Source organism: Xenopus tropicalis, chromosome 2 (genome assembly GCF_000004195.4).
Source record: "Xenopus tropicalis strain Nigerian chromosome 2, UCB_Xtro_10.0, whole genome shotgun sequence".
NCBI classification, from domain to species: domain Eukaryota; kingdom Metazoa; phylum Chordata; class Amphibia; order Anura; family Pipidae; genus Xenopus; species Xenopus tropicalis.
Genome location: NC_030678.2, coordinates 179,667,640 through 179,693,809, shown reverse-complemented (window position 1 = coordinate 179,693,809; position 26,170 = coordinate 179,667,640). Strand labels below are relative to the sequence as shown.

Sequence of the window (26,170 nt, the reverse complement as noted above, 5' to 3'; positions counted from 1 at the left end):
TTGATTCTGAGAAGAGCCCGAGAGCGCGCCTTTGAGCGAGTAGAAGCGGCTAGGAGATGTTTAAGAGGACGAAAAGTCAGCTTAGTCATCGCCTACGGCCATACCACCCTGAAAGCGCCCGCTCTCATCTGATCTTGGAAGCTAAGCAGGGACGGGCTTGGTTAGTACCTGGATGGGAGACCGCCTGGGAATACCAGGTCTTGTAGGGTTTGCATTTTGCCATTCTGACCAGCAGGAGGCAGTGTTCTCTATGCTTTTCTGCATTGATTCTGAGAAGAGCCCGAGAGCGCGCCTTTGAGCGAGTAGAAGCGGCTAGGAGATGTTTAAGAGGACGAAAAGTCAGCTTAGTCATCGCCTACGGCCGTACCACCCTGAAAGCGCCCGATCTCGTCTGATCTCGGAAGGTAAGCAGAGACGGGCCTGGTTAGGACCTGGATGGGAGTCCGCCTGGGAATACCAGGTGTTGTAGGCTTTTGCCATTCTGACCAGCAGGAGGCAGTGTTCTCTATGCTTTTCTGCATTGATTCTGAGAAGAGCCCGAGAGCGCACCTTTGAGCGAGTAGAAGCGGCTAGGAGATGTTTAGGAGGACGAAAAGTCAGCCTAGTCATCGCCTACAGCCATACCACCCTGAAAGCGTCTGATCTCGGAAGCTAAGCAGAGAAGGGCCTGGTTAGTACCTGGATGGGAGACCGTCTGGGAATACCAGGTGTTGTAGGCTTTTGCATTTTGCCATTCTGACCAGCAGGAGGCAGTCTTCTCTATGCTTTTCTGCATGGATTCTGAGAAGAGCCGAGAGCGCGCCTTGGCCGGGTAGAAGTGGCTATGGGATGTTTAAGTGGACGAAAAGTCAGCTTAGTCACCGCCTACGGCCATACCACCCTGAAAGCGCCCGATCTCGTCTGATCTCGGAAGCTAAGCGGGCACGGGCCTGGTTAGTACCTGGATGGGAGACCGCCTGGGAATACCAGGTGTTGTAGGCTTTTGCATTTTGCCATTCTGACCAGCAGGAGGCAGTGTTCTCTATGCTTTTCTGCATTGATTCTGAGAAGAGCCCGAGAGCGCGCCTTTGAGCGAGTAGAAGCGGCTAGGAGATGTTTAAGAGGACGAAAAGTCAGCTTAGTCATCGCCTACGGCCATACCACCCTAAAAGCGCCCGATCTCGTCTGATCTCGAAAGCTAAGCAGAGACGGGCCTGGTTAGGACCTGGATGGGAGACCGCCTGGGAATACCAGGTGTTTTAGGCTTTTGCCATTCTGACCAGCAGGAGGCAGTGTTCTCTATGCTTTTCTGCATTGATTCTGAGAAGCGCCCGAGAGCGCGCCTTTGAGCGGGTAGAAGCGGCTAGGAGATGTTTAAGAGGACGAAAAGTCAGCCTTGTCATCGCCTACGGCCATACCACCCTGAAAGCGCCCGATCTCGTCTGATCTCGGAAGCTAAGCAGAGACTTTCTGCATGGATTCTGAGAAGAGCCCGAGAGCGCGCCTTTGAGCGAGTAGAAGCGGCTAGGGGATTTTTAAGAGGACGAAAAGTCAACCTAGTCATCGCCTAAGGCCATACCACCCTGAAAGCGCCCGATCTCGTCTGATCTCGGAAGCTAAGCAGGGACGGGCTTGGTTAGTACCTGAATGGGAGACCGCCTGGGAATACCAGGTGTTGTAGGCTTTTGCATTTTGCCATTCTGACCAGCAGGAGGCAGTCTTCTCTATGCTTTTCTGCATGGATTCTGAGAAGAGCCCGAGAGCGCGCCTTTGGCCGGGTAGAAGTGGCTATGGGATGTTTAAGTGGACGAAAAGTCAGCTTAGTCATCGCCTACGGCCATACCACCCTGAAAGCGCCCAATCTCGTCTGATCTCGGAAGCTAAGCAGGGACGGGCTTGGTTAGTACCTGGATGGGAGACCGCCTGGGAATACCAGGTGTTGTAGGCTTTTGCATTTTGCCATTCTGACCAGCAGGAGGCAGTGTTCTCTATGCTTTTCTGCATTGATTCTGAGAAGAGCCCGAGAGCGCGCCTTTGAGCGAGTAGAAGCGGCTAGGAGATGTTTAAGAGGACGAAAAGTCAGATTAGTCATCGCCTACGGCCATACCACCCTGAAAGCGCCCGATCTCGTCTGATCTCGAAAGCTAAGCAGAGACGGGCTTGGTTAGTACCTGGATGGGAGACCGCCTGGGAATACCAGGTGTTGTAGGCTTTTGCCATTCTGACCAGCAGGAGGCAGTGTTCTCTATACTTTTCTGCATTGATTCTGAGAAGAGCCCGAGAGCGCGCCTTTGAGCGAGTAGAAGCGGCTAGGAGATGTTTAAGAGGACGAAAAGTCAGCTTAGTCATCGCCTACGGCCATACCACCCTGAAAGCGCCCGATCTCGTCTGATCTCGGAAGCTAAACAGGTTAGTACCTGGATATGAGACCGCCTGGGAATAACAGGTGTTGTAGGCTTTTGCATTTTGCCATTCTGACCAGCAGGAGGCAGTCTTCTCTATGCTTTTCTGCATGGATTCTGAGAAGAGCCCGAGAGCGCGCCTTTGGCCGGGTAGAAAGGGGTATGGGATGTTTAATTGGACGAAAAGTCAGACTAGTCATCGCCTACGGCCATACCACCCTGAAAGCGCCCGATCTCTTCTGATCTCGGAAGCTAAGCAGGGACGGGCCTGGTTAGTACCTGGATGGGAGACCGCCTGGGAATACCAGGTGTTGTAGGCTTTTGCATTTTGCCATTCTGACCAGCAGGAGGCAGTGTTCTCTATGCTTTTCTGCATTGATTCTGAGAAGAGCCCGAGAGCGCGCCTTTGAGCGAGTAGAAGCGGCTAGGAGATGTTTAAGAGGACGAAAAGTCAGCTTAGTCATCGCCTACGGCCATACCACCCTGAAAGCGCCCGATCTCGTCTGATCTCGGAAGCTAAGCAGGGACAGGCCTGGTTAGTACCTGGATGGGAGACCGCCTGGGAATACCAGGTGTTGTAGGCTTTTACCATTCTGACCAGCAGGAGGCAGTGTTCTCTATGCTTTTCTGCATTGATTCTGAGAAGAGCCCGAGAGCGCACCTTTGAGCGAGTAGAAGCGGCTAGGAGATGTTTAAGAGGACAAAAAGTCAGCTTAGTCATCGCCTACGGCCATACCACCCTGAAAGCGCCCGCTCTCGTCTGATCTCGGAAGCTAAGCAGGGACGGGCCTGGTTAGTACCTGGATGGGAAACCGCCTGGGAATCCAAGGTGTTGTAGGCTTTTGCATTTTGCCATTCTGACCAGCAGGAGGCAGTGTTCTCTATGCTTTTCTGCTTTGATTCTGAGAAGAGCCCAAAAGGGAGCCTTTGAGCGAGTAGAAGCGGCTAGGAGATGTTTAAGAGGACGAAAAGTCAGCTTAGTCATCGCCTACGGCCATACCACCCTGAAAGTGCCCGATCTCGTCTGATCTCGGAAGCTAAGCAGGGACGGGCCTGGTTAGTACCTGGATGGGAGACCGCCTGGGAATACCAGGTGTTGTAGGCTTTTGCATTTTGCCATTCTGACCAGCAGGAGGCAGTCTTCTCTATGCTTTTCTACATTGATTCTGAGAAGAGCCCGAGAGAGCGCCTTTGAGCGAGTAGAAGCGGCTAGGAGATGTTTAAGAGGACGAAAAGTCAGCTTAGTCATCGCCTATGGCCATACCACCCTGAAAGCGCCTGATCTCGGAAGCTAAGCAGGCTCGGGCCTGTTTAGTACCTGGATGGGAGACCGCCTGGAATACCAGGTGTTGTAGGCTTTTGCCATTCTGACCAGCAGGAGGCAGTCTTCTCTATGCTTTTCTGCATTGATTCTGAGAAGAGCCCGAGAGCGCGCCTTTGAGCGAGTAGAAGCGGCTAGGAGATGTTTAAGAGGACGAAAAGTCAGCTTAGACATCGCCTACGGCCATACCACCCTGAAAGCGCCCGATCTCGTCTGATCTCGGAAGCTAAGCAGGGACGGGCTTGGTTAGTACCTGGATGGGAAACCGCCTGGGAATACCAGGTGTTGTAGGCTTTTGCATTTTGCCATTCTGACCAGCAGGAGGCAGTCATCGCCTACGGCCATACCACCCTGAAAGCACCCGATCTCGTCTGATCTCGGAAGGTAAGCAGAGACGGGCCAGGTTAGGACCTGGATGGGAGTCCGCCTGGGAATACCAGGTGTTGTAGGCTTTTGCCATTCTGACCAGCAGGAGGCAGTGTTCTCTATGCTTTTCTGCATTGATTCTGAGAAGGGCCCGAGAGCGCACCTTTGAGCGGCTAGGAGATGTTTAGGAGGACGAAAAGTCAGCCTAGTCATCGCCTACAGCCATACCACCCTGAAAGCGTCTGATCTCGGAAGCTAAGCAGAGACGGGCCTGGTTAGTACCTGGATGGGAGACCGCCTGGGAATACCAGGTGTTGTAGGCTTTTGCATTTTGCCATTCTGACCAGCAGGAGGCAGTCTTCTCTATGCTTTTCTGCATGGATTCTGAGAAGAGCCCGAGAGCGCGCCTTTGGCCGGGTAGAAGTGGCTATGGGATGTTTAAGTGGACGAAAAGTCAGCTTAGTCACCGCCTACGGCCATACCACCCTGAAAGCGCCCGCTCTCGTCTGATCTCGAAAGCTAAGCAGGGGAGGGCCTGGTTAGTACCTGAATGGGAGACCGCCTGGGAATACCAGGTGTTGTAGACTTTTGCATTTTGCCATTCTGCCCAGCAGGAGGCAGTCTTCTCTATGCTTTTCTGCATGGATTCTGAGAAAGCCAGCCTTTGGCCGGGTAGAAGTGGCTAGGGGATGTTTAAGAGGACGAAAAGTCAGCCTAGTCGTTGCCTACGGCCATACCACCCTGAAAGCGCCCGCTCTCGTCTGATCTCGGAAGGTAAGCAGGGGAGGGCCTGGTTAGTACCTGGATGGGAGACTGCCTGGGAATACCAGGTGTTGTAGGCTTTTGCATTTTGCCATTCTGACCAGCAGGAGGCAGTGTTCTCTATGCTTTTCTGCATTGATTCTGAGAAGAGCCCGAGAGCGCGCCTTTGAGCGAGTAGAAGCGGCTAGGAGATGTTTAAGAGGACGAAAAGTCAGCCTAGTCGTTTCCTACGGCCATACCACCCTGAAAGCGCCCGCTCTCGTCTGATCTCGGAAGGTAAGCAGGGGAGGGCCTGGTTAGTACCTGGATGGGAGACCGCCTGGGAATACCAGGTGTTGTAGGCTTTTGCATTTTGCCATTCTGACCAGCAGGAGGCAGTCTTCTCTATGCTTTTCTGCATGGATTCTGAGAAGAGGCCGAGAGCGCGCCTTTGGCCGGGTAGAAGTGGCTAGGAGATGTTTAAGAGGACGAAAAGTCAGCCTAGTCATCGCCTACTGCCATACCACCCTGAAAGCGCCCGATCTCGTCTCATCTCGGAAGCTAAGCAGGGGAGGGCCTGGTTAGTACCTGGATGGGAGACCGCCTGGTAAAATACCAGGTGTTGTAGGCTTTTGCATTTTGGCATTCTGACCAGCAGGAGGCAGTGTTCTCTATGTTTTTCTGCATTGATTCTGAGAAGAGCCCGAGAGCGCGCCTTTGAGCGAGTAGAAGCGGCTAGGAGATGTTTAAGAGGACGAAAAGTCAGCCTAGTCATTGACTACGGCCATACCACCCTGAAAGCGCCCGATCTCGTCTGATCTCGGAAGCTAAGCAGGAGAGGGCCTGGTTAGTACCTGGATGGGAGACCGCCTGGGAATACCAGGTGTTGTAGGCTCTTGCCATTCTGACCAGCAGGAGGCAGTCTTCTCTATGCTTTTCTGTATGGATTCTGAGAAGAGCCCGAGAGCGCGCCTTTGGCCGGGTAGAAGTGGCTAGGGGATGTTTAAGAGGACGAAAAGTCAGCCTAGTCTTTGCCTACGGCCATACCACCCTAAAAGCGCCCGATCTCATCTGATCTCGGAAGCTAAGCAGGGACGGGCTTGGTTAGTACGTGGATGGGAGACCGCCTGGGAAAAACAGGTGCTGTAGACTTTTGCATTTTGCCATTCTGCCCAGCAGGAGGCAGTCTTCTCTATGCTTTCCTGCATGGATTCTGAGAAAGCCAGCCTTTGGGTGGGTAGAAGCGGATAGGGATGTTTAAGAGGACGAAAAGTCAGCCTAGTCAACGCCTACGGCCATACCACCCTGAAAGCGCCCGATCTCGTCTGATCTCGGAAGCTAAGCAGGGACGTGCCTGGTTAGTACCTGGATGGGAGACCGCCTCGGAATACCAGGTGTTGTAGGCTTTTGCATTTTGCCATTCTGGCCAGCAGGAGGCAGTCTTCTCTATGATTTTCTGCATGGAGTCTGAGAAGAGCCCGAGAGCGCACCTTTGAGCGGGTAGAAGTGGCTATGGGATGTTTAAGAGGATGAAAAGTCAGCCTAGTCATCGCCTACGGCCATACCACCCTGAAAGCGCCCGCTCTTGTCTGATCTCGTAAGCTAAGCAGGGGAGGGCCTTGTTAGTACCTGGATGGGAGACCGCCTGGGAATACCAGGTGTTGTAGGCTTTTGCATTTTGCCATTCTGACCAGCAGGAGGCAGTCTTCTCTATGATTTTCTGCTTGGATTCTGGGAAGAGCCCGAGAGCGTGCCATTGGCCGGGTAGAAGTGGCTAGGGGATGTTTAAGAGGACGAAAAGTCAGCTTAGTCATCGCCTACGGCCATACCATCCTGAAAGCGCCCGATCTCGTCTTATCTTGGCAGCTAAACAAGGGAGTGCCTGGTTAGTACCTGGATGGGAGACCGCCTGGGAATACCAGGTGTTATAGGCTTTTGCATTTTGCCATTTTGCCATTCTGATCAGCAGGAGGCAGTCTTCTCTATGCTTTTCTGCATGGATTCTGAGAAGAGCCCGAGAGCGCGCCTTTGAGCGAGTAGAAGTGGCTAGGAGATGTTTAAGAGGACGAAAAGTCAGCTTAGTCATCGCCTATGGCCATACCACCCTGAAAGCGCCCCATCTCGTCTGATCTCGGAAGGTAAGCAGGGGAGGGCCTGGTTAGTACCTGGATGGGAGACCGCCTGGGAATACCAGGTGTTGTAGGGTTTTGCATTTTGCCATTCTGACCAGCAGGAGGCAGTGTTCTCTATGCTTTTCTGCATGGATTCTGAGAAGAGCCCGAGAGCGCGCCTTTGGCCGGGTAGAAGTGGCTAGGGGATGTTTAAGAGGACGAAAAGTCAGCCTAGTCGTTGCCTACGGCCATACCACCCTGAAAGCGCCCGCTCTCGTCTGATCTCGGAAGCTAAGCAGGGACGGGCTTGGTTAGGACCTGGATGGGAGTCCGCCTGGGAATACCAGGTGTTGTAGGCTTTTGCCATTCTGACCAGCAGGAGGCAGTGTTCTCTATGCTTTTCTGCATTGATTCTGAGAAGAGCCCGAGAGCGCACCTTTGAGCGAGTAGAAGCGGCTAGGAGATGTTTAAGAGGACGAAAAGTCAGCTTAGTCATCGCCTACGGCCGTACCACCCTGAAAGCGCCCGATCTCGTCTGATCTCGGAAGGTAAGCAGAGACGGGCCTGGTTAGGACCTGGATGGGAGTCCGCCTGGGAATACCAGGTGTTGTAGGCTTTTGCCATTCTGACCAGCAGGAGGCAGTCTTCTCTATGCTTTTCTGCATTGATTCTGAGAAGAGCCCGAGAGCGCACCTTTGAGCGAGTAGAAGCGGCTAGGAGATGTTTAAGAGGACAAAAAGTCAGCTTAGTCATCGCCTACGGCCATACCACCCTGAAAGCGCCCGATCTCGTCTGATCTCGGAAGCTAAGCAGGGACGGGCTTGGTTAGTACCTGGATGGGAGACCGCCTGGGAATACCAGGTGTTGTAGGCTTTTGCATTTTGCCATTCTGACCAGCAGGAGGCAGTCTTCTCTATGCTTTTCTGCATTGATTCTGAGAAGAGCCCGAGAGCGCGCCTTTGAGCGAGTAGAAGCGGCTAGGAGATGTTTAAGAGGACGAAAAGTCAGCTTAGTCATCGCCTACGGCCATACCACCCTGAAAGCGCCCGATCTCGTCTGATCTCGGAAGCTAAGCAGGGACGGGCTTGGTTAGTACCTGGATGGGAGACCGCCTGGGAATACCAGGTGTTGTAGGCTTTTGCATTTTGCCATTCTGACCAGCAGGAGGCAGTCTTCTCTATGCTTTTCTGCATTGATTCTGAGAAGAGCCCGAGAGCGGCGCCTTTGAGCGAGTAGAAGCGGCTAAGGAGATGTTTAAGAGGACGAAAAGTCAGCTTAGTCATCGCCTAGGCCATACCACCCTGAAAGCGCCCGATCTCGTCTGATCTCGGAAGCTAAGCAGGGACGGGCTTGTTAGTACCTGGATGGGAGACCGCCTGGAATACCAGGTGTTGTAGGCTTTGCATTTTGCCATTCTGACCAGCAGGAGGCAGTTCTTCTCTATGCTTTTCTCGCATTGATTCTGAAGAGAAGCCCGAGACAGCGCCCTTTGAGCGAGTAGAAGCGGCTAGAGAATTTAAGAGAGGACGAAAAGTCAGCCTTAGCATCCCTACGGCCATACCAACCCTGAAAGCGCCGAATCTCGTCTGATCTCGGAAGCTAACAGGGACGGGCTGGTAGTACCTGGATGGAAGAGACCGCCTGGGATAACAGTGTTGTAGGCTTTTGCATTGCCATTCCTGACCAGCAGGAGGCCAGCTTCTCTATTGCTTTTGCATTATTCTGAGAAGAGCCCGAGGCGCGCCTTTGAGCGAGTAGAAGCGGCTGAGGTATAAGAAGGACGAAAGTCAGACTAGCATCGCCTACGGCCATACCACCCTGAAAGCAGCCCGATCTCTCTATCTCGGAAGCTAAGCAGGACGGCTTGGTAGTACTGGATGGGGAGACCGCCTGGGAATAACAGGTGTTGTAGCTTTTGCATTTGCCATTCGACCAGCAGAAGCAGTCTTCTCTATGCTTTTCTGCATGATTCTGAGAAGAGCCGAGAGCGCGCCTCTTGAGCGAGTAGAGCGGCTAGGAGATGTTTAAAGAGGACGAAAAGTCAGCTTAGCATCGCTACGGCCAATACACCCTGAAAGCGCCCGATCTCGTCTGATCTCGGAAGCTAAAGACAGGACGAGACTTGACGTTAGTACCATCGTGGAGGAACCGCCTGAGGAATACCAGTGTTGTAGGCTTCATTTTGCCATTCTGACAGCAAGAGGCAGCTTCTCTATGCTTTCTGCATTGATTCTGAGAAGAGCCCGACGAGCGCGCCTTTGAGCGAGTAGAAGCGGCTATGAGATGTTTAAGAGGACGAAAAGTCAGCTTAGTCATCGCCTACGGCCAATACCACCCTGAAAGCGCCCGCTCTCGTCTGATCTCGGAAGCTAAGCAGGGACGGGCCTGGTTAGTACCTGGATGGGAGACCGCCTGGGAATACCAGGTGTTGTAGACTTTTGCATTTTGCCATCTGACCAGCAGGAGGCAGTCTTCTCTATGCTTTTCTGCATGGATTCTGAAAAAGCCGAGCCTTTGAGCCGAGTAGAAGCGGCTAGGGGATGTTTAAGAGGACGAAAAGTCAGCCTAGTCATCGCCTACGGCCATACCACCCTGAAAGCGCCCGCTCTCGTCTGATCTCGGAAGCTAAGCAGGGGAGGGCTTGGTTAGTACCTGGATGGGAGACTGCCTGGGAATACCAGGTGTTGTAGGCTTTGCATTTTGCCATTCTGACCAGCAGGAGGCAGTGTTCTCTATGCTTTTCTGCATTGATTCTGAGAAAGAGCCCGAGAGCGCGCCTTTGAGCGAGTAGAAGCGGCTAGGAGATGTTTAAGAGGACGAAAAGTCAGCCTAGTCATCGCCTACTGCCATACCACCCTGAAAGCGCCCGATCTCGTCTCATCTCGGAAGCTAAGCAGGGGAGGGCTGGTTAGTACCTGGATGGGAGACCGCCTGGTAAAATACCAGGTGTTGTAGGCTTTTGCATTTTGCATTCTGACCAGCAGGAGGCAGTGTTCTCTATGTTTTTCTGCATTGATTCTGAGAAGAGCCCGAGAGCGCGCCTTTGAGCGAGTAGAAGCGGCTAGGAGATGTTTAAGAGGACGAAAAGTCAGCTAGACATTGACTACGGCCATACCACCCTGAAAGCGCCCGATCTCGTCTGATCTCGGAAGCTAAGCAGGAGAGGGCTGGTTAGTACCTGGATTGGAGAACCGCCTGGGAATACCAGGTGTTGTAGGCTCTTGCCATTCTGACCAGCAGGGAGGCAGTCTTCTCTATGCTTTTCTGCATGGATTCTGAGAAGAGCCCGAGAGCGCGCCTTTGAGCGAGTAGAAGGCGGCTAGGAGATGTTTAAGAGGACGAAAAGTCAGCTAGTCTTCGCCTACGGCCATACCACCCTGAAAGCGCCCGATCTCCGTCTGATCTCGGAAGCTAAGCAGGGACGGGCTTGGTTAGTACCTGGATGGGAGACCGCCTGGGAATACCAGGTGTTGTAGCTTTTGCATTTTGCCATTCTGACCAGCAGGAGGCAGTCTTCTCTATGCTTTTCTGCATGGATTCTGAGAAGCCCGAGAGCGCCTTTGAGCGAGTAGAAGCGGCTAGGAGATGTTTAAGAGGACGAAAAGTCAGCTTAGTCATCGCCTACGGCCATACCACCCTGAAAGCGCCCGATCTCGTCTGATCTCGAAGCTAAGCAGGGACGGGCCTGGTTAGTACCTGGATGGGAGACCGCCTGGGAATACCAGGTGTTGTAGGCTTTTGCATTTTGCATTCTGACCAGCAGGAGGCAGTCTTCTCTATGCTTTTCTGCATTTGAATTCTGAGAAGAGCCATCTCGAAGAGCGCGGCCTTTTGATGCGAGTAGAAGCGGCCTAAGGAGATGTTTAAAGAGGGACGAAAAGTCAGCTTAGACATCGCCTACGGCGCATATCCACCTCTGAAAGGCCCGAGTCTCGTCTGATCTCGGAAGCTAAGCAGGGACTGGGCTTGGTTAGTACCTGGATAGGGAGACCGCCTGGGAATACCAGGTGTTGTAGGCTTTTGCATTTTGGCCATTCTGACGGCAGCAGGAGAGCAGTCCTTCTCTATTGCTTTTCTGCATTGATTCTGGAGAATGAGGCCCGCTGAGAGCGCGCCTTTGAGCGAGTAGAGAGCTGGCTAAGAGATGCTTAATAGAGGACGAAAGAGTCAGTTCTTAGAACGGATCGGCCTACGGCCCATACCACCTGAAAGGCGCTCCGATCTCGTCTGATCTCGGAAGCTAAGGCAGGGGACGGGGCTTGGTTAGTACGCTGGATGGGAGACCGCCTGGGATATCCAGGTGTTTGTAGGCTTTGCATTTTGCATTTCTGACCAGCAGGAGGCAGTCTTCTCTATGCTTTTCTGCATGGATTCTGAGAAAGAGCCCGAGAAGCGCGCCTTTGAGCGAGTAGAAGCGGCTAGAGATGTTTAAGAGGACGAAAAGTCAGCTTAGTCATCGCCTAACGGCCATACCACCCTGAAAGCGCCCGATCTCGTCTGAATCTCGGAAGCTAAGCAGGGACGGGCCTGGTTTAGTACCTGGATGGGAGACCGCCTGGGAATACCAGGTGTTGTAGGCTTTTGCATTTTGCCATTTACTGACCAGGCAGGAAGGCAGTCTTCTCTATGCCTTTTCTGCCATTGATTCTGAGAAGAAGCCCCGCGAGAGCGCGCCCCATTTGGCCGAGTATGAAGGCGGCTAGGAGATGTTTATAGGAGGACGAAAGTCAAGCTTAGTCCATCGCCTAACGGCCATACGCACCCCTGAAAGCGCCCGATCTGCGTCTGATCTCGGGAAGCTAAGCCAGGGACGGGCTTGTTAGTACCTGGATGGGGAGACCGCCCTGGGAAATACCAAGGTGTTGTAGGCTTTTGCATTTTGCCATTCTGACAGCAGGAGGCAGTCTTCTCTATGCTTTTCTGCATTGATTCTGAGAAGAGCCCGAGAGCGCCGCTTGAGCGAGTAGAAGCGGCTAAGAGATGTTTAAGAGGACGAAAAGTCAGCTTAGACATCGCCTACGGCCATACCACCCTGAAAGCCCCGATCTCGTCTGATCTCGGAAGCTAAGCAGGGACGGCTGCTTAGTACCTGGATGGGAGACCGCCTGAATACCAGGTGTTGTAGGCTTTTGCATTTTGCCATTCTGACCAGCAGGAGGCGTCTTCTCTATGCTTTTCTGCATTGATTCTGAGAAGAGCCGAGAGCGCGCCTTGAGCGAGTAGAACGGCTAGAGATGTTTAAGAGGACGAAAAATCAGCTTAGCATCGCCTACGGCCATACCACCCTGAAAGCGCCCGATCTCGTCTGATCTCGGAAGCTAAGCAGGACGGGCTTGGTTAGTACCTGGATGGGAGACCGCCTGGGAATACCAGTGTTGTAGGCTTTTGCATTTTGCCATTCTGACCAGCAGAGGGCAGTCTCTCTATGCTTTTCTGCATTGATTCTGAGAAGAGCCCGAGAGCGCGCCTTTTAGCGAGTAGAAGCGGCTAGAGAGATGTTTAAGAGGACGAAAAGTCAGCTTAGTCATCGCCTACGCCATACCACCCTGAAAGCGCCCGATTCTCGTCTGATCTCGAAGCTAAGCAGGGACCGGCTCTGGTTAGTACCTGGATGGGAGACCGCCTGGAATACCAGGTGTTGTAGGCTTTTGCATTTGCCATTCTGACCAGCAGGAGGCAGCTTTCTCTATGCTTTTCTGCATTGATTCTGAGAAGAGCCCGAGAGCGCGCCTTTGAGCGAGTAGAAGCGGCTAAGAGATGTTTAAGAGGACGAAAAGTAGCTTGCATCGCCTACGGCCATACCACCCTGAAAGCGCCCGATTCATCTCGCCGATCTCGGGAAGCTAAGCAGGACGGGTCTGGTTAGTACCTGGATGCGGAGACCGCCTGGGAATACCAGGTGTGTAGGTTTTGCATTTTGCCATTCTGACCAGCAGGAGGCAGTCTCTCTAGCTTTTCTGCATTGATTCTGACGAAGAGCCCCGAGCGCGCCTTTGAGCGAGTAGAAGCGGCTAAGATGTTTTAAGAGGACGAAAAGTCAGCTTAGCATCGCCTACGGCCATACCACCCTGAAAGCGCCGATCTCGTCTGATCTCGGAAGCTAAGCAGGACGGCTGGTTTAACCGTATGGATGAGAGCCTGACCTGGGAATACCAGTGTTGTAGGCTTTTGCATTTGCCATTCTGACCAGCAGGAGGCAGTCTTCTCTATGGCTTTTCTGCATTGATTCTGAGAAGAGCCCGAGAGCGCGCCTTTGAGCGAGTAGAAGCGGCTAAGAGATGTTTAAGGACGAAAAGTCAGCTTAGCATCGCCTACGGCCATTCCACCCTGAAAGCGCCCGATCTCGTCTGATCTCGGAAGACAGGAGGCTGGTTAGTACCTGGATGGGAGACCGCCTGGGGAATACCAGGGTTGTAGGCTTTTGCATTTTGCCATTCTGACCAGCAGGAGCAGTCTTCTCTCATGCTTTTCTGCATTTGATTCTGGAAGAGCCCGAGAGCGCGCCTTTGAGCGAGTAAAGCGGCTAGAGATGTTTTAAGGGACGAAAAGTCAGCTTAGACATCGCCTACGGCCATACCACCTGAAAGCGCCCGATCTCGTCTGATCTCGGAAGCTAAGCAGGACGGGCTTGGTTAGTACCTGGATGGGAGACCGCCTGGGAATACCAGTGTTGTAGGCTTTTGCATTTTGCCATTTCGACCAGCAGGAGGCAGTCTTCTCTATGCTTTCTGCATTGATTCTGAAGAGCCCGAGCGCCGCCTCTTGAGCGAGTAGAAGCGGCTAAGAGATGTTTAAGAGGACGAAAAGTCAGCTTAGACATCGCCTACGCCATACCACCCTGAAAGCGCCCGGTCTCGTCTGATCTCGGAAGCTAAGCAGGACGGCTTGGTTAGTACCTGGATGGGAGAACCGCCTGGGGAATACCAGGTGTTGTAGCTTTTGCATTTTGCCATTCCTACCAGCAGGAGGCAGTCTTCTCTATGCTTTTCTGCATTGATTCTGAGAAGAGCCCGAGAGCGCGCTCTGCTTGAGCGAGTAGAAGCGGCTAGGAGATGTTTAAGAGGACGAAAAGTCAGCTAAATCAATCTATCGGCGCATATACCACCCCTGAAAGCGCCCGATCTCGTCTGAGTCTCGCGGAAGCTAAGCAGGGACGGGCCTGTGTTAGTACCTGGATGTGGGTGGAGGACCGGCGCTGGGAATACCAGGTGTGTAGGCTTTTGCATTTTGCCATTCTGACCAGCAGGAGGCAGTCCTCTATGCTTCTGAGCGCATGATTTTGAGGAAGACGCCGCGGCGCCAGAGAGGTTCTCGCCCGCTGAGGAGTTGGTACGTTGAGCAGTAGAACCGGCTAATGAGACTGTAAAGGACTGAAAAGGTGCATGCCTTCCCGCAGTCGGCTGGCCTACTCGTCTGAGTCGGTGCAGTGCAGCCGCTGAGAATCGTCGCGCCGTGAGGTGCTCGTCTGATCTGCGAATGTCTGATGAGCAGTATGGGGAACTGGCGTTTATTATATCGTGTGATGAGACTGGCCTGGAATACCAGTGTTGTCAGCGCTTTGCATTTTGCCCATTCGCAGCCAGTCAGACTGGCAGTCTTCTCTATGCTGTGTCGTGCATTGATTCTGAGACAACTCTGAGCCCGAGTAGCGCGCGCTGGTGTTGGACTGCAGCGCGACATAGAGAACTCGCCGCTAGAAACGATGTTCTTAGATGGTAACTCGGCTGACGGATATATATGTCCAGGCCTCAGGACATCGGCCGTCGAGGCGCGTCGGCCATACGACTCGCTGAACGCGCACACCGATCTCGTGTCTTTCTCTCGGGTAAGCTAAGCGAGCGGTCACGGAGCGACTTGGCTACGTGACCTGTGTATGTGACAGAATCCGCCTGTGCAGTCAGGCGCACCGTTCATAATACCAAAGGTGGTGTGTAGGGCTTTTGTGCTATTGGCTCAATTCTTTGGACCGGACGTGCTAGTGATGGCAGCGGCTGCTGCTATGCTGTCGTTGTCCTATGACTCTGATTGAAGAGCGCTGTCTGGAGGGTAGCGCTGCCTTCTGAGCGCGCGCTAATCCTTGTCACGGAGTAGGAAGCTGCTAAGAGATGACTTTAAGTACGCATCGGAATACACGTCAGGCTTAGACAGATCATGCCTTCTGCATGCTTCATACCACCCTGAAAGCGCCCGATCTCGTCTTGATCTCGGCAAGTCTAAGCAGAGTGACGGGCGCCTTGGGTAGGACCTGTGATGGTGCAGACCTGCTCCTGAGGGGAATACCTATGTTGTAGCTTTTGATTTTTCCATTTCTGATCCAGCAGAGCGCCAGTTCTCTTTCCTCCTATTGCTTTTCGATCTTGATCTGAGAAGACGTTGCCCCCCAAGCTCGGGTGACGACCCATGCGGTCAGAGCGCCGCCTTGTCAGCCGATGAGAAGCGGGCTTAAGATGTCTTAAGAGGCCGAAAAGCAGTTCTTAGGACACGTCCACGGCCCATCTACCACCTCTGAAAGCCCCCCGATCTCGCATTGCTGATCTGCGCGAGCTAATGCATCGGGGAACGGCTTGTTGCAGACCTGATGGAGACCGCCTGTGGGGAATCCAGGTGTTTGAGGCTTTGCATTTTGGCCGATTTCCGTGACCAGCAGGACGGGCAGTCTTCTCTATGCATTTCTGCATGATTCTGAGAAGAGCCCGAGAGCCTGCGCCTATTCGAGCGCCCAGTAGGAAGCGGCTAAAGATGTTTTAAGAGGACGAAAGTCAGCTTAAGAGCAACTTCGCCTAACGGCCCATTCACCACGCCTGAAAGCGGCCCGATCTCGTCTATCCTCGTGGAAGCTTAGCGAGGACTGCTTGGGTAGTACCTGCGTATGGAGAGACCGCCTGGTCGAATACCATGTGTGTTGTAGGCTTTTGCATTTTTGCCCATTCTGACCAGCAGGAGGCAGTCATTCTCTATGCTTTACGTGCACTGTTGATTCTGAGAAGAAGCCCCCTCCGGAGCGACGCTGCGCCTTTGAGCGAGTAGAAGGCTGGCTAAGAGATGTTTAAGAGGACGGAAAAAGTTCTCAGCTGTATGACATCGCTACGCCCATACCACCCTGACAGAATCGCCTGCCGATCATCCGTCCGGTGCATCGCGCAGAAGCGCTAAGCGCAGGAACGGCATTTGGTTCAGATACATCGTACGCATGCGAGTACCGCCTACGATTACCAGGTTGTTGTAGGCTTTGCATTCATGCCCATTTCTGAGCCAGCAGGATGCAGCTGCTCCTATGCTTCTATCTTGGCGAGAGTTTCTGGATCATAGGCGAGCCCGCTGTTGATTGAGCGGGCGCTGCTCTTCGAACAGACGTCCAGTCATACTTATTAACAGCGCCTAAAGATGTTTTAAGAGCGACGAATAAGTCAGCTTTTCAGACATCGCCTACGGCCATACTCATCCCTTGATAAGGCGCCCCTCCGATTCTTCGACGTCCGTCTGGAGCGTCTGGAAGCCTATAGCTCAGGTCACGCTTTTGACGTAGCCTGGTTCATGTCGCGAGCGACGCTCGGCTGGAGGTCAATACCAGCGTGGTTTGTTTGTAGGACTTTGTAGCATGCTTTTTTGCCATTGTTCTGCACCAGCAGGACAGCAGTCTTCTCTAGTCGCTTCGTTCGGTTTGCAGGGTGATTCTGAGAGATAGAAGCCCGAGAGCGCTGTCGCTTAGTCGTTAGACGGGAGTAGTAAGATACGGTCTCTTGAAGAGATGCTTTACAGGAGGACGAAAGTCAGTCTAGACCATCGGCCTCTGCACGGCCATACCCACCCTGGAAAGCGCCGGATTCGTCCGTGGCTCGATCTCGGGAACGCTTATGACGCTAGGGACGTGCGTTGGTGTTAGAGTAGCCTGGGTATGGGAGACGCCTGTTGGAAATAACCACGTGTTGTAGCGTTTTGCATTTGCTCTATTACACTGACCACAGTCAGGAGAGGCTATGTTCTTGCCTCTGGGGATGCTTTCTCGGCATTGATTCTTGAGGATAGAGCCCAGGGTGGGAGGCGAGCGCTAGCGCCTGACGGGTTGAGCGTCGAGCTAGAAGCGGCTACAGAGAGCGTATTATAAGCAGCGGGGGACGACAAAGTCCCAGCGCTCTAGATCGAGTCGCGCGTGAGCGGCGATTAGAGACCACGCACTGAATAGGCGGCGGCCCTGGGATTCTGCTGACGATCGCCCGTGAGAAGCTAGTCAGGGACGCGGTCTTCAGCGGGTTAGTTACCTCAGGCGGATTCGGCTGGAGGGAGACCTGCCTCTTCGGCGTGTAGCGCCGGAGAGTACGCAGGGTTGGTGTTGAGGCTGTGTTGCATGTGTCCATGTGCTGTAGTCACCAGTCGATGGCAGTCTTTCTCGATATGCTTTCTGCAGTGAATCCTGAGACTAGAGGTCCGAAGCGACGAGCGGCGCCTCTGTGACGCGCATCTAGAACTCAGAACCAAGCCGCGTAAAGACGATGCTAGATCGGCAGCCCGAACAACAGTCAAGCTAGATCTAATCGCCTTGACGCGCAGCATACCACCCTGAAGGCGCCCGATTCACTCTGATCTCGCCGTACAACGCTGAACGCCAGCCACTGAGCCTTGTGGCGCTGCGCACCGGTCAGGGTGTTTATTACCTGGACTAGGTACTAACCTGGCGGAGAACCGCCTTGTGGGAACTACCAGGCTGTGGTAGGCTTTTTGTCATTCTCGTGCCATTTACTGTAAGCTGCTGGTCCCGTGACCAGCAGGAGGCAGTCTTTCTCGTATTCGCTTTTCTGCATTGACCTTCTCGACGAAGAGGAGCCCCGACGAGCGCGCCTTCCAGGGGTTGCAGCAAGTTAGAGAGGGCTAACGAAGTAGATGTTAAGGACGGAAAAGTCAGCTCGTAGACATCGCCTACGGCCATTAAACCCCGCCCCCCCCCACCCCCCCTGAAAAAAAAAAAAGCGCTCCAGTTCTCGTCTGCATCTCGGAAGCTATAGCATGGAGACGGGCTTTGGTATTACCTGGATGGCGAGACCGCCTGGGAAACAGGTTTGTAGGGCTTTTGCATTTTGCGCATTTCCGACCAGCAGGGAGCAGTCTTCTCTATGCTTTCTGCATGATTCTCGAAGAGCCCTGAGAGCGGCCTTGGTTGAGCGAGTAGAAGTCGGCTAAGAGATGGTTTAAGAGCGGTACGAAAGTTTCAGCTTAGACATCACCTACGGCCATTACCTAGCCCTGTAAAGCGCACCCATTCTCGTGCTGATTCTCGAAGCTAGCGAGGGGACGGCGCGTTTAACCTTGGAGGAGACACGCCTGGAATACCAGGTGTTGGTAGGCTGTAGGCATTTTGCCATTCTGACCAGCAGGAGGCAGTCTCTCTATGCTTTTCGGCATTCGCATTCTGAGAAGACGCCCGATACAGCGCGCTAGTCGTGAGCGAAGTAGCAAAGCCGGACTAAAGATGTTTAAAGAGGGACGAAAAGTCAGCTTCGACATCGCTACTCTCTCTTATACCACCTCAAAGCGCCCATTCTCTCTACTTATCTCTTGTGAATTCTAAGAGACGGGCTTGGTTGTACCTGGATTGGTAGACCTTCCTGGTGGAATATCTCATGTGTTTGTCAGGCTTTTGCAAGTTGTGGCCATTCGTACCTATGTCAGAGCAGTCTCTATTGCTCTAGTCTATTTATCTGAGTATATGGGAGCGCCGGACGAGCGCGCCTGTTGAGCGAGTATATCAGCGGCTAAGATTATGTTTAACAGCAGGACGAAAGTTCGAGCTTCGACATCGCCTACGCGCATACCACCCTTGAAAGCGCCGCGATACGTCTGATTTCTCGAAGCTAAGCAGGAACGGCTGGCTTAGTACCTGGCATCCGATTGGCAGACCGCCCTGGAATACAGGTTGTAGCTTTTCATGTTTGCCAGTCCGAAACCAGCAGGAGGCAGCTCTTCTCTATGCTTGTTCTCTATTATCTATATATATGCCCGTATTGGTGACTCGCAGCGGACCTCATTGAGCGTATATACATCTCTAAGAGATAAATAGCGACAGACTAAGGCATAATAAACTACAGCCTACAGGCACAATACCACCATAATATAAGCGCCGATACTACGTAATGATCTCGGAGCCTAAAGCGAGACGAGGAGACAAATGAAAATTATAAAGAATACACTGAGCGATGAAGACAGCCTAGGGATACCATAAGTAGTTAGTAAGCTCATGCAATATTTGCCACATATATCTGAACCGAGCAGGAGAGCAAGATCTCTAACATAGACTTCTATCATGCATTGATTCTAGAGAAGAGCCCGAAGCACAAAGCAGACGGCGACGCGCTTTTGAGCGCAAAAAGTACAGCCATACAGAGGACGAAAAGTCAAGCAAAACAAACCCCTCTACCAGGCCCATACCACCCGTGTGACAAGCGCCCGATCTCGTTGCTGGAGTCTCAGGAAGCTAAGCAGGGACGGCTTGCGTTACACCTTGCGAAATAGGGAGACCGCCTGGTAATACCAGGTTGTGTGTAGGCTATTTGCACTTGCCATTCTGACAGCAAGAGGCCAGGCTTCCTATGCTTGTTTTTCTTGCGATTGATTCTGAGAAGAGCCCGAGGGAGCGGCGCCTTCAGCTGAGCGAATGTAGAAAGCGGCTAAGAGATGTTTAAGAGGACGAACACGAGTTAACAGACTTTAGCACATCAGCCGACGGCCATGACCAACCCTGAGAAGGCGCCCGATTTCCTCGTTCTATCCGCTGCGACGCTAAGCTAGGGACGGGCTTGGTTCTAGGTTACCTGGTCATGAGGGGAGACCGCCTGGGCCTAATACCATTTGTTTGTAGCCGCTTTATGCATTTGCCATATCATGGCCAGCAGGAGGCTATCTTCTCTATGCTTTTTTTTCGCCGATTGACTCTCTGAGAAGAGCCTGACGGATGCAGCCGCCATATTAGCCGCAGGTAGAAGCGGCCTAAGAGGATGTTTTAATGAGGTACGAAAAGTCAGCTAACACGGCCTACGCGGCTCATACCCACCCTGAAAAGCGCCGTCGATCTCTCGTCTGCACTCGGAACGCTACAATAGCCAGGACGGGCTGGTTAGTACCTGGATGGGAGACCCGCGCTGGGAATACCCAGGTTGTTGTAGGAGCTTTTATTGCATTCTCTTGCCATTCACGAAGCAGCACGGAGCAGTCTTCTCTATGCTTTTCTGCATCTGGATTCTGAGAAGAGCCCGCGAGACGCGCCGGCCATGTCTCTGATGCGGAGTAAACAGCGGCTAGCAGATCGCTGTAATGAGGCAACGAACAAGTCAGCTCAGACACGGCCTACGCGGCCATACCACCCTGAAAGCGCTCCGATCTCGTCTTCGATCTCGGAAAAAGCTAAGCAGGTATCTGGTCTTATCTGGTGTATGTTTCATTCCTTGTGTATGTAGTTTTTGGTGAGAGCGCGCCTTTGAGAGTAGAAGCGGCGTAGATTTTTAAGAGGACGAAAAGTCAGCCTAGTCATCGCCTAAGGCCATACCACCCTGAAAGCGCCCGATCTCGTCTGATCTCGGAAGCTAAGCAGGGACGGGCTTGTTTAGTACCTGGATGGGAGACCGCCTGGGAATACCAGGTGTTGTAGGCTTTGCATTTTGCCATTCTGACCAGCAGGAGGCAGTCTTCTCTATGCTTTTCTGCATGGATTCTGAGAAGCCCCGAGAGCGCGCCTTTGAGCGAGTAGAAGCGGCTAGGGATGTTTAAGAGGACGAAAAGTCAGCTTAGTCATCGCCTACGGCCATACCACCCTGAAAGCGCCCGATCTCGTGATCTCGGAAGCTAAGCAGGGACGGGCTTGGTTAGTACCTGGATGGGAGACCGCCTGGGAATACCAGGTGTTGTAGGCTTTTTGCATTTTGCCATTCTGACCAGCAGGAGGCAGTCTTCTCTATGCTTTTTCTGCATTGATTCTGAGAAGAGCCCCGAGAGCGCGCCTTTGAGCGAGTAGAAGCGGCTAGGAGATGTTTAAGAGGAGGAAAAGTCAGCCTAGTCATCGCCTACGGCCATACCACCCTGAAAGCGCCCGATCTCGTCTGATCTCGGAAGCTAAACAGGTTAGTACCTGGATATGAGACCGCCTGGGGAATAACAGGTGTTGTAGCTTTTGCATTTTGCCATTCTGACCAGCAGGAGGCAGTCTTCTCTATGCTTTTCTGCATGGATTCTGAGAAGAGCCCGAGAGCGCGCCTTTGGCCGGGTAGAAAGGGTATGGGATGTTTAATTGGACGAAAAGTCAGACTAGTCATCGCCTACGGCCATACCACCCTGAAAGCGCCCGATCTCTTCTGATCTCGGAAGCTAAGCAGGGACGGGCCTGGTTAGTACCTGGATGGGAGACCGCCTGGGAATACCAGGTGTTGTAGGCTTTTGCATTTTGCCATTCTGACCAGCAGGAGGCAGTGTTCTCTATGCTTTTCTGCATTGATTCTGAGAAGAGCCCGAGAGCGCGCCTTTGAGCGAGTAGAAGCGGCTAGGAGATGTTTAAGAGGACGAAAAGTCAGCTTAGTCATCGCCTACGGCCATACCACCCTGAAAGCGCCCGATCTCGTCTGATCTCGGAAGCTAAGCAGGGACGGGCCTGCTTAGTACCTGGATGGGAGACCGCCTGGGAATACCAGGTGTTATAGGCTTTTACCATTCTGACCAGCAGGAGGCAGTGTTCTCTATGCTTTTCTGCATTGATTCTGAGAAGAGCCCGAGAGCGCGCCTTTGAGCGAGTAGAAGCGGCTAAGAGATGTTTAAGAGGACGAAAAGTCAGCTTAGTCATCGCCAACGGCCATACCACCCTGAAAGCGCCCGATCTCGTCTGATCTCGGAAGCTAAGCAGGGACGGGCCTGGTTAGTACCTGGATGGGAAACCGCCTGGGAATCCAAGGTGTTGTAGGCTTTTGCATTTTGCCATTCTGACCAGCAGGAGGCAGTGTTCTCTATGCTTTTCTGCATTGATTCTGAGAAGAGCCCAAAAGGGAGCCTTTGAGCGAGTAGAAGCGGCTAGGAGATGTTTAAGAGGACGAAAAGTCAGCTTAGTCATCGCCTACGGCCATACCACCCTGAAAGTGCCCGATCTCGTCTGATCTCGGAAGCTAAGCAGGGACGGGCCTGGTTAGTACCTGGATGGGAGACCGCCTGGGAATACCAGGTGTTGTAGGCTTTTGCATTTTGCCATTCTGACCAGCAGGAGGCAGTCTTCTCTATGCTTTTCTACATTGATTCTGAGAAGAGCCCGAGAGAGCGCCTTTGAGCGAGTAGAAGCGGCTAGGAGATGTTTAAGAGGACGAAAAGTCAGCTTAGTCATCGCCTATGGCCATACCACCCTGAAAGCGCCTGATCTCGGAAGCTAAGCAGGCTCGGGCCTGTTTAGTACTTGGATGGGAGACCGCCTGGAATACCAGGTGTTGTAGGCTTTTGCATTTTGCCATTCTGACCAGCAGGAGGCAGTCTTCTCTATGCTTTTCTACATTGATTCTGAGAAGAGCCCGAGAGCGCGCCTTTGAGCGAGTAGAAGCGGCTAGGAGATGTTTAAGAGGACGAAAAGTCAGCTTAGTCATCGCCTACGGCCATACCACCCTGAAAGCGTCTGATCTCGTCTGATCTCGGAAGGTAAGCAGAGACGGGCCAGGTTAGGACCTGGATGGGAGTCCGCCTGGGAATACCAGGTGTTGTAGGCTTTTGCCATTCTGACCAGCAGGAGGCAGTGTTCTCTATGCTTTTCTGCATTGATTCTGAGAAGAGCCCGAGAGCGCACCTTTGAGCGAGTAGAAGCGGCTAGGAGATGTTTAGGAGGACGAAAAGTCAGCCTAGTCATCGCCTACAGCCATACCACCCTGAAAGCGTCTGATCTCGGAAGCTAAGCAGAGACGGGCCTGGTTAGTACCTGGATGGGAGACCGCCTGGGAATACCAGGTGTTGTAGGCTTTTGCATTTTGCCATTCTGACCAGCAGGAGGCAGTCTTCTCTATGCTTTTCTGCATGGATTCTGAGAAGAGCCCGAGAGCGCGCCTTTGGCCGGGTAGAAGTGGCTATGGGATGTTTAAGTGGACGAAAAGTCAGCTTAGTCACCGCCTACGGCCATACCACCCTGAAAGCGCCCGATCTCGTCTGATCTCGGAAGCTAAGCGGGCACGGGCCTGGTTAGTACCTGGATGGGAGACCGCCTGGGAATACCAGGTGTTGTAGGCTTTTGCATTTTGCCATTCTGACCAGCAGGAGGCAGTCTTCTCTATGCTTTTCTGCATTGATTCTGAGAAGAGCCCGAGAGCGCGCCTTTGAGCGAGTAGAAGCGGCTAAGAGATGTTTAAGAGGACGAAAAGTCAGCTTAGTCATCGCCTACGGCCATACCACCCTGAAAGCGCCCGATCTCGTCTGATCACGGAAGCTAAGCAGGGACGGGCTTGGTTAGTACCTGGATGGGAGACCGCCTGGGAATACCAGGTGTTGTAGGCTTTTGCATTTTGCCATTCTGACCAGCAGGAGGCAGTGTTCTCTATGCTTTTCTGCATTGATTCTGAGAAGAGCCCGAGAGCGCGCCTTTGAGCGAGTAGAAGCGGCTAGGAGATGTTTAAGAGGACGAAAAGTCAGCTTAGTCATCGCCTACGGCCATACCACACTGAAAGCGCCCGCTCTCATCTGATCTTGGAAGCTAAGCAGGGACGGGCTTGGTTAGTACCTGGATGGGAGACCGCCTGGGAATACCAGGTCTTGTAGGGTTTGCATTTTGCCATTCTGACCAGCAGGAGGCAGTGTTCTCTATGCTTTTCTGCATAGATTCTGAGAAGAGCCCGAGAGCGCGCCTTTGAGCGAGTAGAAGCGGCTAGGAGATGTTTAAGAGGACGAAAAGTCAGCTTAGTCATCGCCTACGGCCGTACCACCCTGAAAGCGCCCGATCTCGTCTGATCTCGGAAGGTAAGCAGAGACGGGCCTGGTTAGGACCTGGATGGGAGTCCGCCTGGGAATACCAGGTGTTGTAGGCTTTTGCCATTCTGACCAGCAGGAGGCAGTGTTCTCTATGCTTTTCTGCATTGATTCTGAGAAGAGCCCGAGAGCGCACCTTTGAGCGAGTAGAAGCGGCTAGGAGATGTTTAGGAGGACGAAAAGTCAGCCTAGTCATCGCCTACAGCCATACCACCCTGAAAGCGTCTGATCTCGGAAGCTAAGCAGAGAAGGGCCTGGTTAGTACCTGGATGGGAGACCGTCTGGGAATACCAGGTGTTGTAGGCTTTTGCATTTTGCCATTCTGACCAGCAGGAGGCAGTCTTCTCTATGCTTTTCTGCATGGATTCTGAGAAGAGCCCGAGAGCGCGCCTTTGGCCGGGTAGAAGTGGCTATGGGATGTTTAAGTGGACGAAAAGTCAGCTTAGTCACCGCCTACGGCCATACCACCCTGAAAGCGCCCGATCTCGTCTGATCTCGGAAGCTAAGCCGGCTCGGGCCTGGTTAGTACCTGGATGGGAGACCGCCTGGGAATACCAGGTGTTGTAGGCTTTTGCATTTTGCCATTCTGACCAGCAGGAGGCAGTGTTCTCTATGCTTTTCTGCATTGATTCTGAGAAGAGCCCGAGAGCGCGCCTTTGAGCGAGTAGAAGCGGCTAGGAGATGTTTAAGAGGACGAAAAGTCAGCTTAGTCATTGCCTACGGATATACCACCCTGAAAGCGCCCGATCTCGTCTGATCTCGAAAGCTAAGCAGAGACGGGCCTGGTTAGGACCTGGATGGGAGACCGCCTGGGAATGCCAGGTGTTTTAGGCTTTTGCCATTCTGACCAGCAGGAGGCAGTGTTCTCTATGCTTTTCTGCATTGATTCTGAGAAGCGCCCGAGAGCGCGCCTTTGAGCGGGTAGAAGCGGCTAGGAGATGTTTAGGAGGACGAAAAGTCAGCTTAGTCATCGCCTACGGCCATACCACCCTTAAAGCGCCTGATCTCGTCTGATCTCGGAAGGTAAGCAGAGACGGGCCTGGTTAGTACCTGGATGGGAGACCGCCTGGGAATACCAGGTGTTGTAGGCTTTTGCATTTTGCCATTCTGACCAGCAGGAGGCAGTCTTCTCTATGCTTTTCTGCATGGATTCTGAGAAGAGCCCGAGAGCGCGCCTTTGAGCGAGTAGAAGCGGCTAGGAGATGTTTAAGAGGACGAAAAGTCAGCCTTGTCATCGCCTACGGCCATACCACCCTGAAAGCGCCCGATCTCGTCTGATCTCGGAAGCTAAGCAGAGACTTTCTGCATTGATTCTGAGAAGAGCCCGCGAGCGCGCCTTTGAGCGAGTAGAAGCGGCTAGGCTATTTTTAAGAGGACGAAAAGTCAACCTAGTCATCGCCTAAGGCCCTACCACCCTGAAAGCGCCCGATCTCGTCTGATCTCGAAAGCTAAGCAGAGACGGGCCTGGTTAGGACCTGGATGGGAGACCGCCTGGGAATGCCAGGTGTTTTAGGCTTTTGCCATTCTGACCAGCAGGAGGCAGTGTTCTCTATGCTTTTCTGCATTGATTCTGAGAAGCGCCCGAGAGCGCGCCTTTGAGCGGGTAGAAGCGGCTAGGAGATGTTTAGGAGGACGAAAAGTAAGCTTAGTCATCGCCTACGGCCATACCACCCTTAAAGCGCCTGATCTCGTCTGATCTCGGAAGGTAAGCAGAGACGGGCCTGGTTAGTACCTGGATGGGAGACCGCCTGGGAATACCAGGTGTTGTAGGCTTTTGCATTTTGCCATTCTGACCAGCAGGAGGCAGTCTTCTCTATGCTTTTCTGCATGGATTCTGAGAAGAGCCCGAGAGCGCGCCTTTGAGCGAGTAGAAGCGGCTAGGAGATGTTTAAGGGGACGAAAAGTCAGCCTTGTCATCGCCTACGGCCATACCACCCTGAAAGCGCCCGATCTCGTCTGATCTCGGAAGCTAAGCAGAGACTTTCTGCATTGATTCTGAGAAGAGCCCGCGAGCGCGCCTTTGAGCGAGTAGAAGCGGCTAGGCTATTTTTAAGAGGACGAAAAGTCAACCTAGTCATCGCCTAAGGCCATACCACCCTGAAAGCGCCCGATCTCGTCTGATCTCGGAAGCTAAGCAGGGACGGGCTTGGTTAGTACCTGGATGAGAGACCGCCTGGGAATACCAGGTGTTGTAGGCTTTTGCATTTTGCCATTCTGACCAGCAGGAGGCAGTCTTCTCTATGCTTTTCTACATTGATTCTGAGAAGAGCCCGAGAGCGCGCCTTTGA

At 52.9% G+C, this 26,170-nt stretch overlaps 37 non-coding genes and 24 pseudogenes across 37 annotated transcripts; all 61 read left to right on the top strand.

Annotated features, from left to right (window-relative positions):
• The first annotated feature begins 90 nt into the window (after positions 1-90).
• On the top strand, positions 91-209 carry LOC116409005 (annotated as a pseudogene).
• A 144-nt stretch (positions 210-353) lies between these two features.
• Positions 354-472, top strand: LOC116409000 (annotated as a pseudogene).
• Positions 473-610: 138 nt separating this feature from the next.
• LOC116409026 lies at positions 611-719 on the top strand (annotated as a pseudogene).
• Positions 720-862: 143 nt separating this feature from the next.
• Positions 863-981, top strand: LOC116409162. The gene has a single exon (XR_004221607.1). It is a non-coding gene; the product is annotated as a 5S ribosomal RNA (ribosomal RNA).
• Positions 982-1,126: 145 nt separating this feature from the next.
• LOC116409013 lies at positions 1,127-1,245 on the top strand (annotated as a pseudogene).
• Positions 1,246-1,544: 299 nt separating this feature from the next.
• On the top strand, positions 1,545-1,663 carry LOC116408947. The gene has a single exon (XR_004221450.1). It is a non-coding gene; the product is annotated as a 5S ribosomal RNA (ribosomal RNA).
• Positions 1,664-1,808: 145 nt separating this feature from the next.
• On the top strand, positions 1,809-1,927 carry LOC116409273. The gene has a single exon (XR_004221718.1). It is a non-coding gene; the product is annotated as a 5S ribosomal RNA (ribosomal RNA).
• A 145-nt stretch (positions 1,928-2,072) lies between these two features.
• LOC116408946 lies at positions 2,073-2,191 on the top strand. Its single transcript, XR_004221449.1, has one exon. It is a non-coding gene; the product is annotated as a 5S ribosomal RNA (ribosomal RNA).
• Positions 2,192-2,582: 391 nt separating this feature from the next.
• On the top strand, positions 2,583-2,701 carry LOC116408951. Its single transcript, XR_004221454.1, has one exon. It is a non-coding gene; the product is annotated as a 5S ribosomal RNA (ribosomal RNA).
• Positions 2,702-2,846: 145 nt separating this feature from the next.
• Positions 2,847-2,965, top strand: LOC116409095. The gene has a single exon (XR_004221541.1). It is a non-coding gene; the product is annotated as a 5S ribosomal RNA (ribosomal RNA).
• Positions 2,966-3,103: 138 nt separating this feature from the next.
• Positions 3,104-3,222, top strand: LOC116408979. Its single transcript, XR_004221482.1, has one exon. It is a non-coding gene; the product is annotated as a 5S ribosomal RNA (ribosomal RNA).
• Positions 3,223-3,367: 145 nt separating this feature from the next.
• LOC116408973 lies at positions 3,368-3,486 on the top strand. The gene has a single exon (XR_004221476.1). It is a non-coding gene; the product is annotated as a 5S ribosomal RNA (ribosomal RNA).
• Positions 3,487-3,631: 145 nt separating this feature from the next.
• Positions 3,632-3,739, top strand: LOC116409037 (annotated as a pseudogene).
• Positions 3,740-3,877: 138 nt separating this feature from the next.
• Positions 3,878-3,996, top strand: LOC116409084. The gene has a single exon (XR_004221530.1). It is a non-coding gene; the product is annotated as a 5S ribosomal RNA (ribosomal RNA).
• A 39-nt stretch (positions 3,997-4,035) lies between these two features.
• LOC116408978 lies at positions 4,036-4,154 on the top strand. Its single transcript, XR_004221481.1, has one exon. It is a non-coding gene; the product is annotated as a 5S ribosomal RNA (ribosomal RNA).
• Positions 4,155-4,282: 128 nt separating this feature from the next.
• On the top strand, positions 4,283-4,391 carry LOC116409024 (annotated as a pseudogene).
• A 145-nt stretch (positions 4,392-4,536) lies between these two features.
• LOC116408982 lies at positions 4,537-4,655 on the top strand. The gene has a single exon (XR_004221485.1). It is a non-coding gene; the product is annotated as a 5S ribosomal RNA (ribosomal RNA).
• A 136-nt stretch (positions 4,656-4,791) lies between these two features.
• Positions 4,792-4,910, top strand: LOC116408963. Its single transcript, XR_004221466.1, has one exon. It is a non-coding gene; the product is annotated as a 5S ribosomal RNA (ribosomal RNA).
• A 145-nt stretch (positions 4,911-5,055) lies between these two features.
• Positions 5,056-5,174, top strand: LOC116408956. The gene has a single exon (XR_004221459.1). It is a non-coding gene; the product is annotated as a 5S ribosomal RNA (ribosomal RNA).
• A 145-nt stretch (positions 5,175-5,319) lies between these two features.
• On the top strand, positions 5,320-5,440 carry LOC116409015 (annotated as a pseudogene).
• Positions 5,441-5,585: 145 nt separating this feature from the next.
• LOC116409250 lies at positions 5,586-5,704 on the top strand. The gene has a single exon (XR_004221695.1). It is a non-coding gene; the product is annotated as a 5S ribosomal RNA (ribosomal RNA).
• A 138-nt stretch (positions 5,705-5,842) lies between these two features.
• On the top strand, positions 5,843-5,961 carry LOC116408972. The gene has a single exon (XR_004221475.1). It is a non-coding gene; the product is annotated as a 5S ribosomal RNA (ribosomal RNA).
• Positions 5,962-6,096: 135 nt separating this feature from the next.
• Positions 6,097-6,215, top strand: LOC116409401. The gene has a single exon (XR_004221842.1). It is a non-coding gene; the product is annotated as a 5S ribosomal RNA (ribosomal RNA).
• A 145-nt stretch (positions 6,216-6,360) lies between these two features.
• LOC116409008 lies at positions 6,361-6,479 on the top strand (annotated as a pseudogene).
• Positions 6,480-6,624: 145 nt separating this feature from the next.
• On the top strand, positions 6,625-6,743 carry LOC116409034 (annotated as a pseudogene).
• A 153-nt stretch (positions 6,744-6,896) lies between these two features.
• Positions 6,897-7,015, top strand: LOC116408991. The gene has a single exon (XR_004221494.1). It is a non-coding gene; the product is annotated as a 5S ribosomal RNA (ribosomal RNA).
• Positions 7,016-7,160: 145 nt separating this feature from the next.
• LOC116408996 lies at positions 7,161-7,279 on the top strand (annotated as a pseudogene).
• Positions 7,280-7,417: 138 nt separating this feature from the next.
• On the top strand, positions 7,418-7,536 carry LOC116408999 (annotated as a pseudogene).
• Positions 7,537-7,674: 138 nt separating this feature from the next.
• LOC116409038 lies at positions 7,675-7,793 on the top strand. The gene has a single exon (XR_004221501.1). It is a non-coding gene; the product is annotated as a 5S ribosomal RNA (ribosomal RNA).
• Positions 7,794-7,938: 145 nt separating this feature from the next.
• On the top strand, positions 7,939-8,057 carry LOC116409027. Its single transcript, XR_004221500.1, has one exon. It is a non-coding gene; the product is annotated as a 5S ribosomal RNA (ribosomal RNA).
• Positions 8,058-8,204: 147 nt separating this feature from the next.
• On the top strand, positions 8,205-8,320 carry LOC116409031 (annotated as a pseudogene).
• A 917-nt stretch (positions 8,321-9,237) lies between these two features.
• LOC116408990 lies at positions 9,238-9,357 on the top strand. Its single transcript, XR_004221493.1, has one exon. It is a non-coding gene; the product is annotated as a 5S ribosomal RNA (ribosomal RNA).
• A 137-nt stretch (positions 9,358-9,494) lies between these two features.
• On the top strand, positions 9,495-9,613 carry LOC116408961. The gene has a single exon (XR_004221464.1). It is a non-coding gene; the product is annotated as a 5S ribosomal RNA (ribosomal RNA).
• Positions 9,614-9,758: 145 nt separating this feature from the next.
• LOC116409035 lies at positions 9,759-9,878 on the top strand (annotated as a pseudogene).
• Positions 9,879-10,021: 143 nt separating this feature from the next.
• On the top strand, positions 10,022-10,140 carry LOC116409030 (annotated as a pseudogene).
• A 139-nt stretch (positions 10,141-10,279) lies between these two features.
• Positions 10,280-10,399, top strand: LOC116408967. The gene has a single exon (XR_004221470.1). It is a non-coding gene; the product is annotated as a 5S ribosomal RNA (ribosomal RNA).
• Positions 10,400-10,539: 140 nt separating this feature from the next.
• Positions 10,540-10,657, top strand: LOC116408948. The gene has a single exon (XR_004221451.1). It is a non-coding gene; the product is annotated as a 5S ribosomal RNA (ribosomal RNA).
• A 722-nt stretch (positions 10,658-11,379) lies between these two features.
• Positions 11,380-11,500, top strand: LOC116409004 (annotated as a pseudogene).
• A 434-nt stretch (positions 11,501-11,934) lies between these two features.
• On the top strand, positions 11,935-12,048 carry LOC116409043 (annotated as a pseudogene).
• Positions 12,049-12,187: 139 nt separating this feature from the next.
• Positions 12,188-12,304, top strand: LOC116408985. The gene has a single exon (XR_004221488.1). It is a non-coding gene; the product is annotated as a 5S ribosomal RNA (ribosomal RNA).
• A 1,179-nt stretch (positions 12,305-13,483) lies between these two features.
• Positions 13,484-13,599, top strand: LOC116408992. The gene has a single exon (XR_004221495.1). It is a non-coding gene; the product is annotated as a 5S ribosomal RNA (ribosomal RNA).
• A 6,841-nt stretch (positions 13,600-20,440) lies between these two features.
• Positions 20,441-20,559, top strand: LOC116408952. The gene has a single exon (XR_004221455.1). It is a non-coding gene; the product is annotated as a 5S ribosomal RNA (ribosomal RNA).
• A 142-nt stretch (positions 20,560-20,701) lies between these two features.
• Positions 20,702-20,818, top strand: LOC116409394. Its single transcript, XR_004221835.1, has one exon. It is a non-coding gene; the product is annotated as a 5S ribosomal RNA (ribosomal RNA).
• Positions 20,819-21,218: 400 nt separating this feature from the next.
• Positions 21,219-21,337, top strand: LOC116409366. Its single transcript, XR_004221807.1, has one exon. It is a non-coding gene; the product is annotated as a 5S ribosomal RNA (ribosomal RNA).
• A 145-nt stretch (positions 21,338-21,482) lies between these two features.
• Positions 21,483-21,601, top strand: LOC116409328. Its single transcript, XR_004221770.1, has one exon. It is a non-coding gene; the product is annotated as a 5S ribosomal RNA (ribosomal RNA).
• A 138-nt stretch (positions 21,602-21,739) lies between these two features.
• LOC116408953 lies at positions 21,740-21,858 on the top strand. Its single transcript, XR_004221456.1, has one exon. It is a non-coding gene; the product is annotated as a 5S ribosomal RNA (ribosomal RNA).
• A 145-nt stretch (positions 21,859-22,003) lies between these two features.
• Positions 22,004-22,122, top strand: LOC116408962. Its single transcript, XR_004221465.1, has one exon. It is a non-coding gene; the product is annotated as a 5S ribosomal RNA (ribosomal RNA).
• Positions 22,123-22,267: 145 nt separating this feature from the next.
• LOC116409036 lies at positions 22,268-22,375 on the top strand (annotated as a pseudogene).
• A 145-nt stretch (positions 22,376-22,520) lies between these two features.
• LOC116409009 lies at positions 22,521-22,639 on the top strand (annotated as a pseudogene).
• Positions 22,640-22,777: 138 nt separating this feature from the next.
• On the top strand, positions 22,778-22,886 carry LOC116409023 (annotated as a pseudogene).
• A 145-nt stretch (positions 22,887-23,031) lies between these two features.
• LOC116409151 lies at positions 23,032-23,150 on the top strand. The gene has a single exon (XR_004221596.1). It is a non-coding gene; the product is annotated as a 5S ribosomal RNA (ribosomal RNA).
• A 145-nt stretch (positions 23,151-23,295) lies between these two features.
• On the top strand, positions 23,296-23,414 carry LOC116409349. The gene has a single exon (XR_004221791.1). It is a non-coding gene; the product is annotated as a 5S ribosomal RNA (ribosomal RNA).
• Positions 23,415-23,559: 145 nt separating this feature from the next.
• LOC116409018 lies at positions 23,560-23,678 on the top strand (annotated as a pseudogene).
• A 144-nt stretch (positions 23,679-23,822) lies between these two features.
• LOC116408998 lies at positions 23,823-23,941 on the top strand (annotated as a pseudogene).
• A 138-nt stretch (positions 23,942-24,079) lies between these two features.
• LOC116409025 lies at positions 24,080-24,188 on the top strand (annotated as a pseudogene).
• Positions 24,189-24,333: 145 nt separating this feature from the next.
• Positions 24,334-24,452, top strand: LOC116409217. The gene has a single exon (XR_004221662.1). It is a non-coding gene; the product is annotated as a 5S ribosomal RNA (ribosomal RNA).
• Positions 24,453-24,597: 145 nt separating this feature from the next.
• On the top strand, positions 24,598-24,716 carry LOC116409032 (annotated as a pseudogene).
• A 138-nt stretch (positions 24,717-24,854) lies between these two features.
• Positions 24,855-24,973, top strand: LOC116408958. Its single transcript, XR_004221461.1, has one exon. It is a non-coding gene; the product is annotated as a 5S ribosomal RNA (ribosomal RNA).
• A 306-nt stretch (positions 24,974-25,279) lies between these two features.
• LOC116409010 lies at positions 25,280-25,398 on the top strand (annotated as a pseudogene).
• Positions 25,399-25,536: 138 nt separating this feature from the next.
• Positions 25,537-25,655, top strand: LOC116408957. Its single transcript, XR_004221460.1, has one exon. It is a non-coding gene; the product is annotated as a 5S ribosomal RNA (ribosomal RNA).
• A 306-nt stretch (positions 25,656-25,961) lies between these two features.
• Positions 25,962-26,080, top strand: LOC116408976. Its single transcript, XR_004221479.1, has one exon. It is a non-coding gene; the product is annotated as a 5S ribosomal RNA (ribosomal RNA).
• Positions 26,081-26,170: the final 90 nt, after the last annotated feature.